This window comes from Phyllobates terribilis, unplaced genomic scaffold, assembly GCF_046119375.1.
Source record: "Phyllobates terribilis strain yellow unplaced genomic scaffold, ASM4611937v1 Scaffold_4__5_contigs__length_816908805, whole genome shotgun sequence".
In the NCBI taxonomy this organism is placed as follows: Eukaryota; Metazoa; Chordata; class Amphibia; order Anura; family Dendrobatidae; genus Phyllobates; species Phyllobates terribilis.
This window is the reverse complement of record NW_027362764.1, coordinates 795726801-795741278: the sequence shown is the minus strand read 5'-3', so window position 1 is coordinate 795741278 and position 14478 is coordinate 795726801.

The following is a 14478-nucleotide window of genomic DNA, read 5'->3' as shown; positions in this document are numbered from 1 at the left end:
CACGGGTCAAATCTCTATTTATCCTGCTTTTGGCATTTTTTGCTGTAAAAAAACAGTATTAGTGTCTCCCTGACTGTTCAGACACCAATATATCTGTTTAAAAGAGTCTGGTGTAGGCCAGAGAAATAGAGCTGTGGTTTTGCAGTTCCACGGGTCAAATCTCTGTATTATCCTGCTTTTGGCATTTTTTGTCGTAAAAAAAAACAGTAATAATGTCTCCCTGACTGTTCAAACACCAATATATCTGTTTAAAAGAGTCTGGTGTAGGCTAGAGAAAAAGAAGTGTGGTTTTTCAGTTCCAATGGTCAAATCTCTGCATTATCCTGCTTTTTGCATTTTTTCAGTAAAAAAAAACAGTAATAATGTCTCCATGACTGTTCAGACACAAATATACCTGTTAAAAAGAGTCTGGCGTAGGCCAGAGAAATAGAACTGTGGTTTTGCAATTCCACGGGTCAAATCTCTGTATTATCCTGCTTTTGGCATTTTTTGCTGTAAAAAAAAACTGTAATAGTGTCTCCCTGTCTGTTCAGACACCAATATATCTGTTTAAAAGAGTCTGGTGTAGGCCAGAGAAATAGAACTGTGGTTTTGCAATTCCACGGGTCAAATCTCTGTATTATCCTGCTTTTGGCATTTTTTCCGTAAGAAAAAAACAGTAATAGTGTCTCCCTGACTGTTCAGACACAAATATAACTGTTTAAAAGAGTCTGGTGTAGGCCAGAGAAAAAGAACTGTGGTTTTTCAGTTCCACAGCTCAAATCTCTATTTATCTTGCTTTTGGCACTTTTTGCGAAAAAAAAAACTGTAATAGAGTCTCGCTGACTGGTCAGACACGAGTAAATCTGTTTAAAAGAGCCTGGTGTAGGCCAGAGAAATAGAACTGTGGTTTTGAAGATCCATGGGTCAAATCTCTGTATTGTCCTGCTTTTGGCATTTTTTGTCGCAAAAAAAAACTGTAATAGTGTCTCCCTGACTGTTCAGACACCAATATATCTGTTTAAAAGAGTCTTGTGTAGGCCAGAGAAGTAGAACTGTGGATTTGCAGTTCCACGGGTCAAATCTCTATATAATCCTACTTTTGGCATTTTTCAGTAAAAAAAAACTGTAGTAGTGTCTCCCTGACTGTTCAGACACAAATATATCTGTTTAAAAGAGTCTGGTGTAGGCTAGAGAAATAGAACTGTGGTATTGCAGTTCCACGGGTCTAATATCTACTTATCCTGCTTTTGGCATTTTTTCCGTAAAAAAAACTGTAATAGTGTCTCCCTGTCTGTTCAGACACCAATATATCTGATTAAAAGAGTCTGGTGTAGGCCAGAGAAATAGAACTGTGGTTTTGCAGTTCTACGGGTCAAATCTCTGTATTATCCTGCTTTTGGCATTTTTTGCGCAAAAAAAAACAATAATAGTGTCTTCCTGACTGGTTAGACAACTATATATATTTAAAAGAGTCTGGTGTAGGCCAGAGAAATAGCACTGTGGTTTTGCAGTTCCACGGGTCAAATCTCTGTATTATCCTGCTTTTGGCATTTTTTCCATAAAAAAAAAACAGTAATACTGTCTCCGTGACTGTTCAGATACACATATGTCGGTTTAAAAGAGTCTGGTGTAGGCCAGAGAAATAGAACTGTGGTTTTGCAGATCCATGGGTCAAATCTCTGTATTTTCCTGCTTTTGGAATTTTTTCAGTAAAAAAAAACTGTAATAGTGTCTCCCTGACTGTTCAAACACAAATATATCTGTTTAAAAGAGTCTGGTGTAGGCCAGAGAAATAGAACTGTGGTTTTGCAGTTCCACGGGTCAAATCTCTATTTATCCTGCTTTTGGCATTTTTTGCGTAAAAAAAACTGTAATAGCGTCTCCCTGTCTGTTCAGACAACAATATATCTGATTAAAAGAGTCTGGTGTAGGCCAGAGAAATAGAACTGTGGCTTTGCAGTTCCACGGGTCAAATCTCTGTATTATCCTGCTTTTGGCATTTTTTGTGCAAAAAAAAACAGTAATAGTGTCTTCCTGACTGTTTAGACAACAATATATATATTTAAAAGAGTCTGGTGTAGGCCAGAGAAATAGAACTGTGGTTTTGCAGTTCCACGGGTCAAATCTCTGTATTATCCTGCTTTTGGCATTTTTTGCCGTAAAAAAAAACTGTAATAGTGTCTCCCTGTCTGTTCAGACACCAATATATCTGTTTAAAAGAGTCTGGTGTAGGCCAGAGAAATAGAACTGTGGTTTTGCAATTCCTCGGGTCAAATCTCTGTATTATCCAGCTTTTGGCATTTTTTCCGTAAAAAAAAAAACTGTAAAAGTGTCTCCCCGACTGTTCAGACACAAATATAACTGTTTAAAAGAGTCTGTTGTAGGCCAGAGGAAAATAATTGTGGTTTTTCAGTTCCACGGGTCAAATCTCTATTTATCCTGCTTTTGGCATTTTTTGCGTAAAAAAAAACTGTAATAGTGTCTCCCTGACTCTTCAGACACAATTATATCTGTTTAAAAGAGTCTGCTGTAGGCTAGAGAAATAGTACTGTGGTATTGCAGTTCCATGGGTCTAATCTCTACTTATCCTGCTTTTGGCATTTTTTGCATAAAAAAAACTGTAATAGTGTCTCCCTGACTGTTCAGACACAAATATATCTGTTTAAAAGAGTCTGGTGTAGGCCAGAGAAATAGAACTGTGGTTTTGCAGTTCCAAGGGTCAAATCTCTGATTTATCCTGCTTTTCGCATTTTTTGCCGTAAAAAAAACTGTAATAGTGTCTCCCTGACTGTTCAGACACCAATATATCTGAATAAAACAGTCTGGTGTAGGCCAGAGAAATAGAACTGTGGTTTTGCAGTTCCACGGGTCAAATCTCTGTATTATCCTGCTTTTGGCATTTTTTCAGTTAAAAAAATCTGTAATAGTGTCTCCCTGACTGTTCAGACACCAATATATCTGTTTAAAACAGTCAGGTGTAGACTAGAGAAATAGAACTGTGGTATTGCAGTTCCACGGGTCTAATCTCTACTTATCCTGCTTATGGCATTTTTTGCGTAAAAAAACAGTATTAGTGTCTCCCTGACTGTTCAGACACCAATATATCTGTTTAAAAGAGTCTGGTGTAGGCCAGAGAAATAGAACTGTGGTTGTGAAGTTCCACGGGTCAAATCTCTGTATTATCCTGCTTTTGGCATTTTTCTCGCAAAAAAAAACAGTAATAGTGTCTTCCTGACAGTTTAGACAACAATATATATATTTAAAAGAGTCTGGTGTAGGCCAGAGAAATAGAAATGTGGTTTTGCAGTTCCACGGGTCAAATCTCTATATTATCCTGCTTTTGGCATTTTTCAGTAAAAATAAACTGTAGTAGTGTCTCCCTGACTGTTCAGACACAAATATATCTATTTAAAAGAGTCTGGTGTAGGCTAGAGAAATAGAACTGTGGTATTGCAGTTCCACGGGTCTAATCTCTACTTATCCTGCTTTTGGCAATTTTTTCCGTAAAAAAAACAGTAATAGAGTCTCCCTGACTGTTCAGACACAAATATATCTGCTTAAAAGCGTCTGGTGTGGGCCAGAGAAATAGAACTGTGGTTTTGCAGCTCCACGGGTCAAATCTCTATTTATCCTGCTTTTGGCATTTTTTGTCATAAAAAAAAACTGTAATAGTGTCTCCCTGACTGTTCAGACACCAATATATCTGTTTAAAACAGTCAGGTGTAGGCTAGAGAAATAGAACTGTGGTATTGCAGTTCCACGGGTCTAATCTCTACTTATCCTGCTTTTGGCATTTTTTGCGTAAAAAAGCAGTATTAGTGTCTCCCTTACTGTTGAGACACCAATATATCTGTTTAAAAGAGTCTGGTGTAGGCCAGAGAAGTAGAGCTGTGGTTTTGCAGTTCCACGGGTCAAATCTCTGTATTATCCTGCTTTTGGCATTTTTTGTCGTAAAAAAAAACAGTAATAATGTCTCCCTGACTGTTCAGACACCAATATATCTGTTTAAAAGAGTCTGGTGTAGGCCATAGAAAAAGAACTGTGGTTTTTCAGTTCCAATGGTCAAATCTCTTTATTATCCTGCTTTTTGCATTTTTCAGTAAAAAAAACTGTAATAGTGTCTCCCTGACTCTTCAGACAAATTATATCTGTTTAAAAGTGTCTGGTGTAGGCTAGAGAAATAGAACTGTGGTATTGCAGTTCCATGGGTCTAATCTCTACTTATCCAGCTTTTGGCATTTTTTGCGTAAAAAAAACTGTAATAGTGTCTCCCTGACTGTTCAGACACCAATATTTCTGTTTAAAAGAGTCTGGTGTAGGCCAGAGAAATAGAACTGTGGTTTTGCAGTTCCACGGGTCAAATCTCTGTATTATCCTGCTTTTGGCATTTTTTGCCGTAAAAAAAACCAGTAATACTGTCTCCCTGACTGTTCAGACACAAATATATTGTAGCGCCGGCGTCCCTGCCCTCTGCTAGGCAGGGACGCTGTTCCCCTCACCCCTCTGCTCCGAGCTCGGCGTCCTCCTCCCGCTCTGCTGGCAGCGCGCGCTCCTTCCCGGCCACTGTGCTTAGGGCGCGCCCGCGTGCGCTCCCTCCCTCTTAAAGGGGCCGCGCGCGCCGTCCTAAGGAGTCCCCGGCCAATGGCCGGAGGACATCACCATATATAAGGCACCTCCTCCAAAATGGAGGTGCCCGAGCAATGTTGTTGCACTGTTCACTACTCTGCTTCAGCCCTCAGGTCCCGTTGCCAGTTACCTGCCAGTTACCTGCCAGAAACCTGCCAGTTTGCTGTCTGTTTCCTGCCTGACATTCCTCCTACCTGCTTGCTAGCCTGAGGTCCGATGGTCTGCCTTCCTACTCCTGTCAGTCTGTCTATGGACCAGCTTGCCCGCTCACCTGGGAGCGCACATCTGCTACCTGCCTGCTAGCCTACCTGGAGGCTCCGCCGTCACGTGCTGTGACCACCTGCCATACCGGAGACTCCTGCCCGCTCACCTGGGAGCGCACATCTGCTACCTGCCTGCTAGCCTACCTGGAGGCTCCGCCGTCACGTGCTGCGACCACCTGCCATTCCAGAGACTCCTGCCCGCTCACCTGGGAGCGCTCATCTGCTGCCTGTCTGTTGGCCTACCTGGAGGCTCCGCCGTCACATGCTGTGACCACCCGTTTATCCAGAGACTCTCGCTTGCTCACCTGGGAGCACACATCTACCATCTGCCTGCTAGCCTACCTGGAGGCTCAGCCATCACAGGTCGTACCTACCCTTTACCCAGAGACTGCCCCGGTCACTTGCCGTGACCTCCTGCCCGTTCATCCAGAGACTGCCCCGGTCACTTGCCGTGACCTCCTGCCCGTTCATCCAGAGACTGCCCCGGTCACTTGCTGTGACCTCCTGCCCGTTCATCCAGAGACTGCCCCGGTCACTTGCCGTGACCTCCTGCCCGTTCATCCAGAGACTGCCCCGGTCACTTGCCGTGACCTCCAGCCCGTTCACTCAGAGACTGTCCCGGTCACCTGCTGTGACTGCCTGCCCGTCTTCCCTGGTCGCCACCCGCTCCCTTACAAGGACCGCCCCCTTGTATAGAAGCTCAGAGGTTCCGCCTCCCAGACCCGTTACAGTTTGCTCGGGCCATGGAACCCGGTGGCACCCAAGCTCCCTCACTCTCGGACCTGTGTCATGATCTGTCCCGTCAGAGGTCCCAACAGGAGTCCATCCTGGGTCACCTGTGGAATGTCAATTCTCGCCTGGACACTCTGACTGCTCCACCAGCAACCACCGCCAGTGCCATGACTCGCAATCCGGCAGCTCCGCTGCCCACCAATACTATGGTATCCTTTCCCGGACCCCGGCTTTCTGCACCTCCTCGCTTCGGAGGCGACTCCGCTCAGGCTCGGGGCTTTATAAATCAGTGCACCCTGCACTTTGAACTCCTGTCCCACCAGTTTAACTCCGACCGGGCCAAAATTGCCTTCATCATGTCCCATCTCACCGGGGAGGCCCTGGCCTGGATAAATCCTCTATGGGAGAGAGGAGACCCCCTGGTGTCCGACTTGCCTGCCTTTCTCACGGCTTTCCGGAAAGTCTTCGACGAACCTGGACGGAAGACCTCATCCGCATCATCTCTGCTACGCCTCCGTCAGGGAAGTCTCACGGTGGGCCAATATGCCATACGGTTCCGTACCCTTGCCTCGGAGCTGGCCTGGGATAACGACGCTCTGGTATCTGTCTTCTGGGAGGGCCTGTCCGGCCGTATTAAAGATGAACTCGCCGGTCGAGACATTCCTACCACTCTCGATGACCTAATAACTCTTGCCACTCGGATTGACCTACGGTTCCAGGAGCGTGCCAAAGAAGTCACCTGTGAGAGGAGGTTTCCACGTCTAGCTCCTACTTTTCAGAAACCCGTCACTCCCTCCGTTTCTCCCCAGGTACACTCTCCTGAGCCTATGCAGGTCGACCAGACCAAGATGGTCAGAACCCGTCAGGACTTACGCCGTGCCGAGGGGAGCTGCTACTACTGTGGCAGTAAGGAGCACCGGATCCGTACCTGCCCGGAGAGGTCGGGAAACGCCTGTGTCTAGGTTCGCTCAGAGAGGTCGACCTAGACAAGAATAAATCCTCTCCATCTCTGCTGCTGTCAGTCTCAATTATCTGCGGGGAGAATCGTTATTTCGAACTAGCCCAACTTGACTCTGGAGCGGCCAGGAATCTTATTTCACAGGCCCTGGTAGAAAATTACCGCATTCCCACCAAACCTCTGGCTATACCTTTATCTGTCGCTGCTGTGGATGGGGGCCTCTTACCACGTCCCATCCAACTCATCACCGAATCCATAACTCTGCAGGTGGGAATGCTGCATTCTGAGAGTATCTCTTTTCATGTTCTGCCTGGACTCTCTCACGCCCTCTTACTAGGTCTACCTTGGCTCCAGAGACATGCACCCGTGCTTGACTGGCAGACCGGAGAAGTCCTTCGCTGGGGACAGGACTGTCATAAGACTTGTTTGGTTCCTGTTCATCCCGCCCGTCCTTCTCCTACCCCAACTAATCTACCTGGACTTCCGATTCCCTATTGGTCATTTGCTGATGTCTTTAATAAAAAGGAGGCAGAGACATTACCCCCTCATAGACCATACGACTGTCCTATCGACCTGTTACCTGGTACTACGCCTCCCCGTGGGCGTATCTACCCATTGTCCGCTGCTGAGACCCGGTCGATGTCCGAATATATTGAGGAGAATTTGGCCAGGGGATCCATCCGGAAATCTACCTCCCCGGTGGGAGCAGGCTTCTTTTTCGTAAAAAAGAAGGACGGCTCTCTCCGTCCCTGTATAGACAATAGAGGCCTTAACCAGATCACGGTGAAGAATAAGTACCCCCTTCCGCTCATTCCAGAATTATTTGATCGTCTGAGGGGGGCTAGAATCTTCACCAAACTGGACCTCCGTGGGGCGTACAACCTGGTCCGTATCCGTCAAGGGGATGAATGGAAGACTGCATTCAACACCCGGGACGGCCACTATGAATATCTGGTAATGCCCTTTGGTCTCTGTAACGCTCCTGCCGTCTTTCAAGAGTTGGTCAATGACATCTTCCGGGACCTTCTCTACTCCTGCGTAGTGGTGTACCTGGACGACATCTTGGTCTTCTCTCCGGATCTCCAGACTCACCGGAGAGACGTTCGTCAGGTCCTGCTCAGGCTCAGGCAGAATCACCTCTTCGCTAAATATGAGAAGTGTCTCTTTGAGCAGACCTCGCTTCCGTTTTTGGGCTACATTATTTCTCAGACCGGCCTACGAATGGATCCAGAGAAACTGTCTGCCATCGAGAAATGGCCCCGACCGGAGGGGTTGAAGGCCATTCAGCGGTTCCTGGGCTTCGCCAACTACTACCGCCTCTTCATACCGCACTTCTCTTCCCGGACTGCCCCAATTTCCGCGCTCACCCGTAAGGGCACTAATCCCAGAGAGTGGCCGCCCGAAGCAGAGGAGGCCTTTCTTTCTTTAAAACAGGCCTTCTCTTCCGCCCCGGTGCTGCATCGCCCAGATGGCAACAAGTAGTTCTTCCTGGAGGTTGACGCCTCCTCCTCTGGAGCCGGAGCGGTACTTACCCAAAAATCATCTTCCGGGAGAATGGTAACTTGTGGCTTCTTCTCCAAACTCTTCTCCTCTTCTGAGCGCAACTATTCTATAGGAGATCGAGAGTTATTGGCCATCAAGCTGGCATTGGAGGAGTGGCGTTACCTGCTCGAAGGGGCTCTTCACCCGGTAATAATTTACACTGACCACAAGAACTTGGCTTACCTCCAGCATGCCCAGAGACTTAACCCGCGCCAAGCTCGGTGGTCCTTGTTTTTTGCTCGCTTTGATTTTATTCTTCATTTTCGCCCGGCTGACAAAAACATCAAGGCGGACGCCTTGTCCCGATCCTTTCTGGTGTCTGATCTCGAGGAAGAACCTAGACACATCATCGATCCCGCCAGAGTAATGCAGGTGGCTCCCGTGAGTCTAAATCGTCTCCCTCCCGGTAAGACGTTCGTATCAGTACCTGATCGGGAGAGGATCCTACACTGGGGTCACTCATCTAAACTAGCTGGCCACGCCGGTCAGAAAAAGACCCTCCAGCTTATCACCCGGCACTACTGGTGGCCTACCCTGCACAAGGACGTAATAGACTTTGTTTCTGCCTGTGTGTCCTGCGCCCGCAACAAGGTTCCGAGACATCTGCCAGCCGGTCGCCTCCTTCCGCTCCCAGTACCTGCTGCCCCCTGGCAGCATATAGCAATGGACTTTATAACTGATCTCCCCGTCTCTGCCGGTTGTACGGTCATTTGGGTGGTCGCTGACCGCTTTTCCAAGATGGCTCATTTTGTTTCCCTGCCAGGCCTCCCGTCTGCACCCGAGCTGGCTAAAGACTTTATCCGCCACATCTTCCGTCTTCATGGCCTGCCCCTCCACATCGTGTCGGATCGTGGGGTACAGTTCACCTCACGCTTCTGGAGAGCTACTTGTAAACTGCTAGATGTCACCCTGGACTTCTCCTCCGCTTACCACCCACAGTCTAATGGTCAAGTGGAGCGGATCAATCAGAACCTGACCAGTTACCTCCGGCACTTCGTCAATGCCCACCATTCAGACTGGGTGGATCTCCTGCCATTGGCCGAATTTTCTTACAACAATCACGAGAGCGAATCTTCCTCCAAATCCCCGTTTTTTGTTGTCTTCGGTCAGCATCCTCGGATCCCATTTCCCGTCTCCACCTCGGTGGACAATCCGGCTGCGGAATCTCTTGTTAACAAATTTTCCTCCATATGGGAGAGTACCCGGTCCGCACTCCTTCTGTCATCCGAGCGTATGAAAAGACATGCTGACAAAAAACGTCTGGATCCTCCTCAATTCCGTCCAGGGGATAAGGTCTGGCTCTCGTCCAAGTATGTCCGGCTCAAGATTCCTTCCTATAAGTTAGGGCCTCGGTTCATCGGTCCTCTGGAGGTCATCAGTCAGATCAACCCGGTGGCCTATAAATTGAAACTCCCGGCCAACTTGCGGATCCCTAACTCCTTCCATGTATCTCTCCTCAAACCTGTGGTACTTAACTCTTTTTCCAAGTCTACAGGTACGCCTCCTGCTCCGGTTTCCGCTGAAAACTAATTTGAGGTAGAGAACATTCTGGCCACCAAAAGGGTTAGAGGGAAGACCTTTTTTCTAGTAGATTGGAAGGGGTTTGGTCCTGAAGAGAGAACGTGGGAGCCCCGGGAGAACATCCATGCCCCTCTCATCCTAGCTAAATTTCTCTCTGGCCTAAAAAAGGGGGGGCCTAAAGGGGGGGGTACTGTAGCGCCGGCGTACCTGCCCTCTGCTAGGCAGGGACGCTGTTCCCCTCACCCTTCTGCTCCGAGCCCGGCGTCCTCCTCCCGCTCTGCTGGCAGCGCGCGCACCTTCCCGGCCACTGTGCTTAGGGCGCGCGCGCTCCCTCCCTCTTAAAGGGGCCGCGCGCGCCGTCCTAAGGAGTCCCCGGCCAATGGCCGGAGGACTTCACCATATATAAGGCACCTCCTCCAAAATGGAAGTGCCCGAACAATGTTGTTGCACTGTTCACTACTCTGCTTCAGCCCTCAGGTCCCGTTGCCAGTTACCTGCCAGTTACCTGCCAGAAACCTGCCAGTTTGCTGTCTGTTTCCTGCCTGACATTCCTCCTACCTGCTTGCTAGCCTGAGGTCCGACGGTCTGCCTTCCTACTCCTGTCAGTCTGTCTATGGACCAGCTTGCCCGCTCACCTGGGAGCGCACATCTGCTACCTGCCTGCTAGCCTACCTGGAGGCTCCGCCGTCACGTGCTGTGACCACCTGCCATACCAGAGACTCCTGCCCGCTCACCTGGGAGCGCACATCTGCTACCTGCCTGCTAGCCTACCTGGAGGCTCCGCCGTCACGTGCTGTGACCACCTGCCATTCCAGAGACTCCTGCCGGCTCACCTGGGAGCGCTCATCTGCTGCCTGTCTGTTGGCCTACCTGGAGGCTCCGCCGTCACATGCTGTGACCACCCATTTATCCAGAGACTCTCACTTGCTCACCTGGGAGCAAACATCTACCATCTGCCTGCTAGCCTACCTGGAGGCTCAGCAATCACAGGTCGTACCTACCCTTTACCCAGAGACTGCCCCGGTCACTTGCCGTGACCTCCTGCCCGTTCATCCAGAGACTGCCCCGGTCACTTGCTGTGACCTCCTGCCCGTTCATCCAGTGACTGCCCCGGTCACTTGCTGTGACCTCCTGCCCGTTCATCCAGAGACTGCCCCGGTCACTTGCCGTGACCTCCAGCCCGTTCACTCAGAGACTGTCCCGGTCACCTGCTGTGACTGCCTGCCCGTCTTCCCTGGTCGCCACCCGCTCCCTTACAAGGACCGCCCCCTTGTATAGAAGCTCAGAGGTTCCGCCTCCCAGACCCGTTACATATATCTGTTTAAAAGAGTCTGGTGTAGGCCAGAGAAATAGAACTGTGGTTTTGCAGTTCCACGGGTCAAATCTCTGTATTATCCTGCTTTTGGCATTTTTTGCCGTAAAAAAAAACTGTAATAGTGTCTCCCTGTCTGTTCAGACACCAATAAATCTGTTTAAAAGACTCTGGTGTAGGCCAGAGAAATAGAACTGTGGTTTTTCAATTCCACGGGTCAAATCTCTGTATTATCCTGCTTTTGGCATTTTTTGCGTAAAAAAAAAAACTGTAATAGTGTCTCCCTGACTGTTCAGACACAAATATAACTGTTTAAAAGAGTCTGGTGTAGGCTAGAGAAATAGAACTGTGGTATTGCAGTTCCACTGGTCTAATCTCTACTTATCCTGCTTTTGGCATTTTTTGTCGTAAAAAAAAACAGTAATAGTGTCTCCCTGACTGTTCAGACACCAATATATCTGTTTAAAAGAGTCTGGTGTAGGCCAGAGAAAAAGAACTGTGGTTTAGCAGTTCCACGGGTCAAATCTCTGTATTATCCTGTTTTTTGCATTTATTCAGTAAAAAAAACCTGTAATATTGTCTCCCTGACTATTGAGATACAATTATATCTGTTTAAAAGAGTCTGGTGTAGGCTCGAGATATAGAATTGTGGTATTGCAGTTCCATGGGTCTAATCTCTATTTATCCTGCTTTTGGCATTTTTTGCGTAAAAAAAACTGTAATAGTGTCTCCCTGACTGTTCAGACACCAATATTTCTGTTTAAAAGAGTCTGGTGTAGGCCAGAGAAAAAGAACTGTGGTTTTGCAGTTCCACTTGTCAAATCTCTGTATTATCCTGTTTTTTGCATTTTTTCAGTAAAAAAAAACTGTAATATTGTCTCCCTGACTATTCAGATACAATTATATCTGTTTAAAAGAGTCTGGTGTAGGCTAGAGATATAGAACTGTGGTATTGCAGTTCCATGGGTCTAATCTCTACTTATCCTGCTTTTGGCATTTTTTGCGTAAAAAAAACTGTAATAGTGTCTCCCTGACTGTTCAGACACCAATATTTCTGTTTAAAAGACTCTGGTGTAGGCCAAAGAAATAGAACTGTGGTTTTGCAATTCCACGGGTCAAATCTCTGTATTATACTGCTTTTGGCATTTTTTGCGTAAAAAAAAAAACTGTAATAGTGTCTCCCTGACTGTTCAGACACAAATATAACTGTTTAAAAGAGTCTGGTGTAGGCTAGAGAAATAGAACTGTGGTATTGCAGTTCCATGGGTCTAATCTCTACTTATCCTGCTTTTGGCATTTTTTGCGTAAAAAAAACTGTAATAGTGTCTCCCTGACTGTTCAGACACCAATATTTCTGTTTAAAAGAGTCTGGCGTAGGCCAGAGAAAAAGAACTGTGGTTTTGCAGTTCCACGGGTCAAATCTCTGTATTATCCTGTTTTTTGCATTTTTTCAGTAAAAAAAAACTGTAATATTGTCTCCCTGACTATTCAGATACAATTATATCTGTTTAAAAGAGTCTGGTGTAGGCTAGAGATATAGAACTGTGGTATTGCAGTTCCATGGGTCTAATCTCTACTTATCCTGCTTTTGGCATTTTTTGCGTAAAAAAAACTGTAATAGTGTCTCCCTGACTGTTCAGACACCAATATTTCTGTTTAAAAGAGTCTGGTGTAGGACAGAGAAATAGAACTGTGGTTTTGCAGTTCCACGGATCAAATCTCTGTATTATCCTGCTTTTGTCATTTTTTGCCGTAAAAAAAAACAGTAATAGTGTCTCCCTGACTGTTCAGACACAAATATATCTGTTTAAAAGAATCTGGTGTAGGCCAGAGAAATAGAACTGTGGTTTTGCAGATCCATGGGTCAAATCTCTGTATTATCCTGCTTTTGGCATTTTTTGCTGTAAAAAAACCCGTAATAGTTTCTCTCTGACTGTTCAGACACAAATATATCTGTTTAAAAGAGTCTGGTGTAGGCCAGAGAAATAGAACTGTGGTTTTGCAGTTCCATAGGTCAAATCTCTGTATTATCTTGCTTTTTTCATTTTTTCAGTAAAAAAAAAACAGTAATACTGTCTCCGTGACTGTTCAGATACAAATATGTCGGTTTAAAAGAGTCTGGTGTATGCCAGAGAAATAAAACTGTGGTTTTGCAGTTCCACGGGTCAAATCTCTATTTATCCTGCTTTTGGCATTTTTTGTGTAAAAAAAACTGTAATAGTGTCTCCCTGTCTGTTCAGACACCAATATATCTGATTAAAAGAGTCTGGTGTAGGCCAGAGAAATAGAACTGTGGTTTTGCAGTTCCACGGGTCAAATCTCTGTATTATCCTGCTTTTGGCATTTTTTGCGTAAAAAAAAACTGTAATAGTGTCTCCCTGAGTGTTCAGACACCAATATTTCAGTTTAAAAGAGTCTGGTGTAGGCCAGAGAAATAGAAATGTGGTTTTGCAGTTCCACGGGTCAAATCTCTGTATTATCCTGCTTTATGCATTTTTTGCCGGAAAAAAAACAGTAATAGTGTCTCCCTGACTGTTCAGAAACAAATATATCTGTTTAAAAGAGTCTGGTGTAGGCCAGAGAAATAGAACTGTGGTTTTGCAGTTCCACGGGTCAAATGTCTATTTATCCTGCTTTTGGCATTTTTTGCGTAAAAAAAAAACTGTAATAGTGTCTCCCTGACTGTTCAGACACAGATATAACTGTTTAAAAGAGTCTGGTGTAGGCCAGAGGAAAAGAACTGTGGTTTTTCAGTTCCACGGGTCAAATCACTATTTATCCTGCTTTTGGCATTTTTTGCTTAAAAAAAACCTGTAATAGTGTCTCCCTGACTGTTCAGATACAAATATGTCAGTTTAAAAGAGTCTGGTGTAGGCCAGAGAAACAGAACTGTGCTTTTGCACATCCATAGGTCAAATCTCTGTATTTTCCTGCTTTTGGCATTTTTTGCTGTAAAAAAACAGTAATAGTTTCTCCCTGACTGTTCAGACACCAATATATCTGTTTAAAAGAGTCTGGTGTCAGCCAGAGAATTAGAACTGTGGTTTTGCAGTTCCACGGGTCGAATCTCTGTATTATCCTACTTTTGGCATTTTTCCGTAAAAAAAAACTGTAGTAGTGTCTCCCTGACTGTTCAGACACCAATATATCTGTTTAAAAGAGTCTGGTGTAGGCTAGAGAAATAGAACTGTGGTTTTGCAGTTCCACGGGTCAAATCTCTGTATTATCCTGCTTTTGGCATTTTTTTGTCATAAAAAAAAACTGTAATAGTGTCTCCCTGACTGTTCAGACACCAATATATCTGTTTAAAAGAGTCTGGTGTCGGCCAGAGAATTAGAACTGTGGTTTTGCAGTTCCACGGGTCAAATCTCTGTATTATCCTACTTTTGGCATTTTTCCGTAAAAAAAAACTGTAGTAGTGTCTCCCTGACTGTTCAGACACCAATATATCTGTTTAAAAGAGTCTGGTGTAGGCTAGAGAAATAGAACTGTGGTATTGCAGTTCCACGGGTCTAATCTCTATTTACCCTGCTTTTGGCATT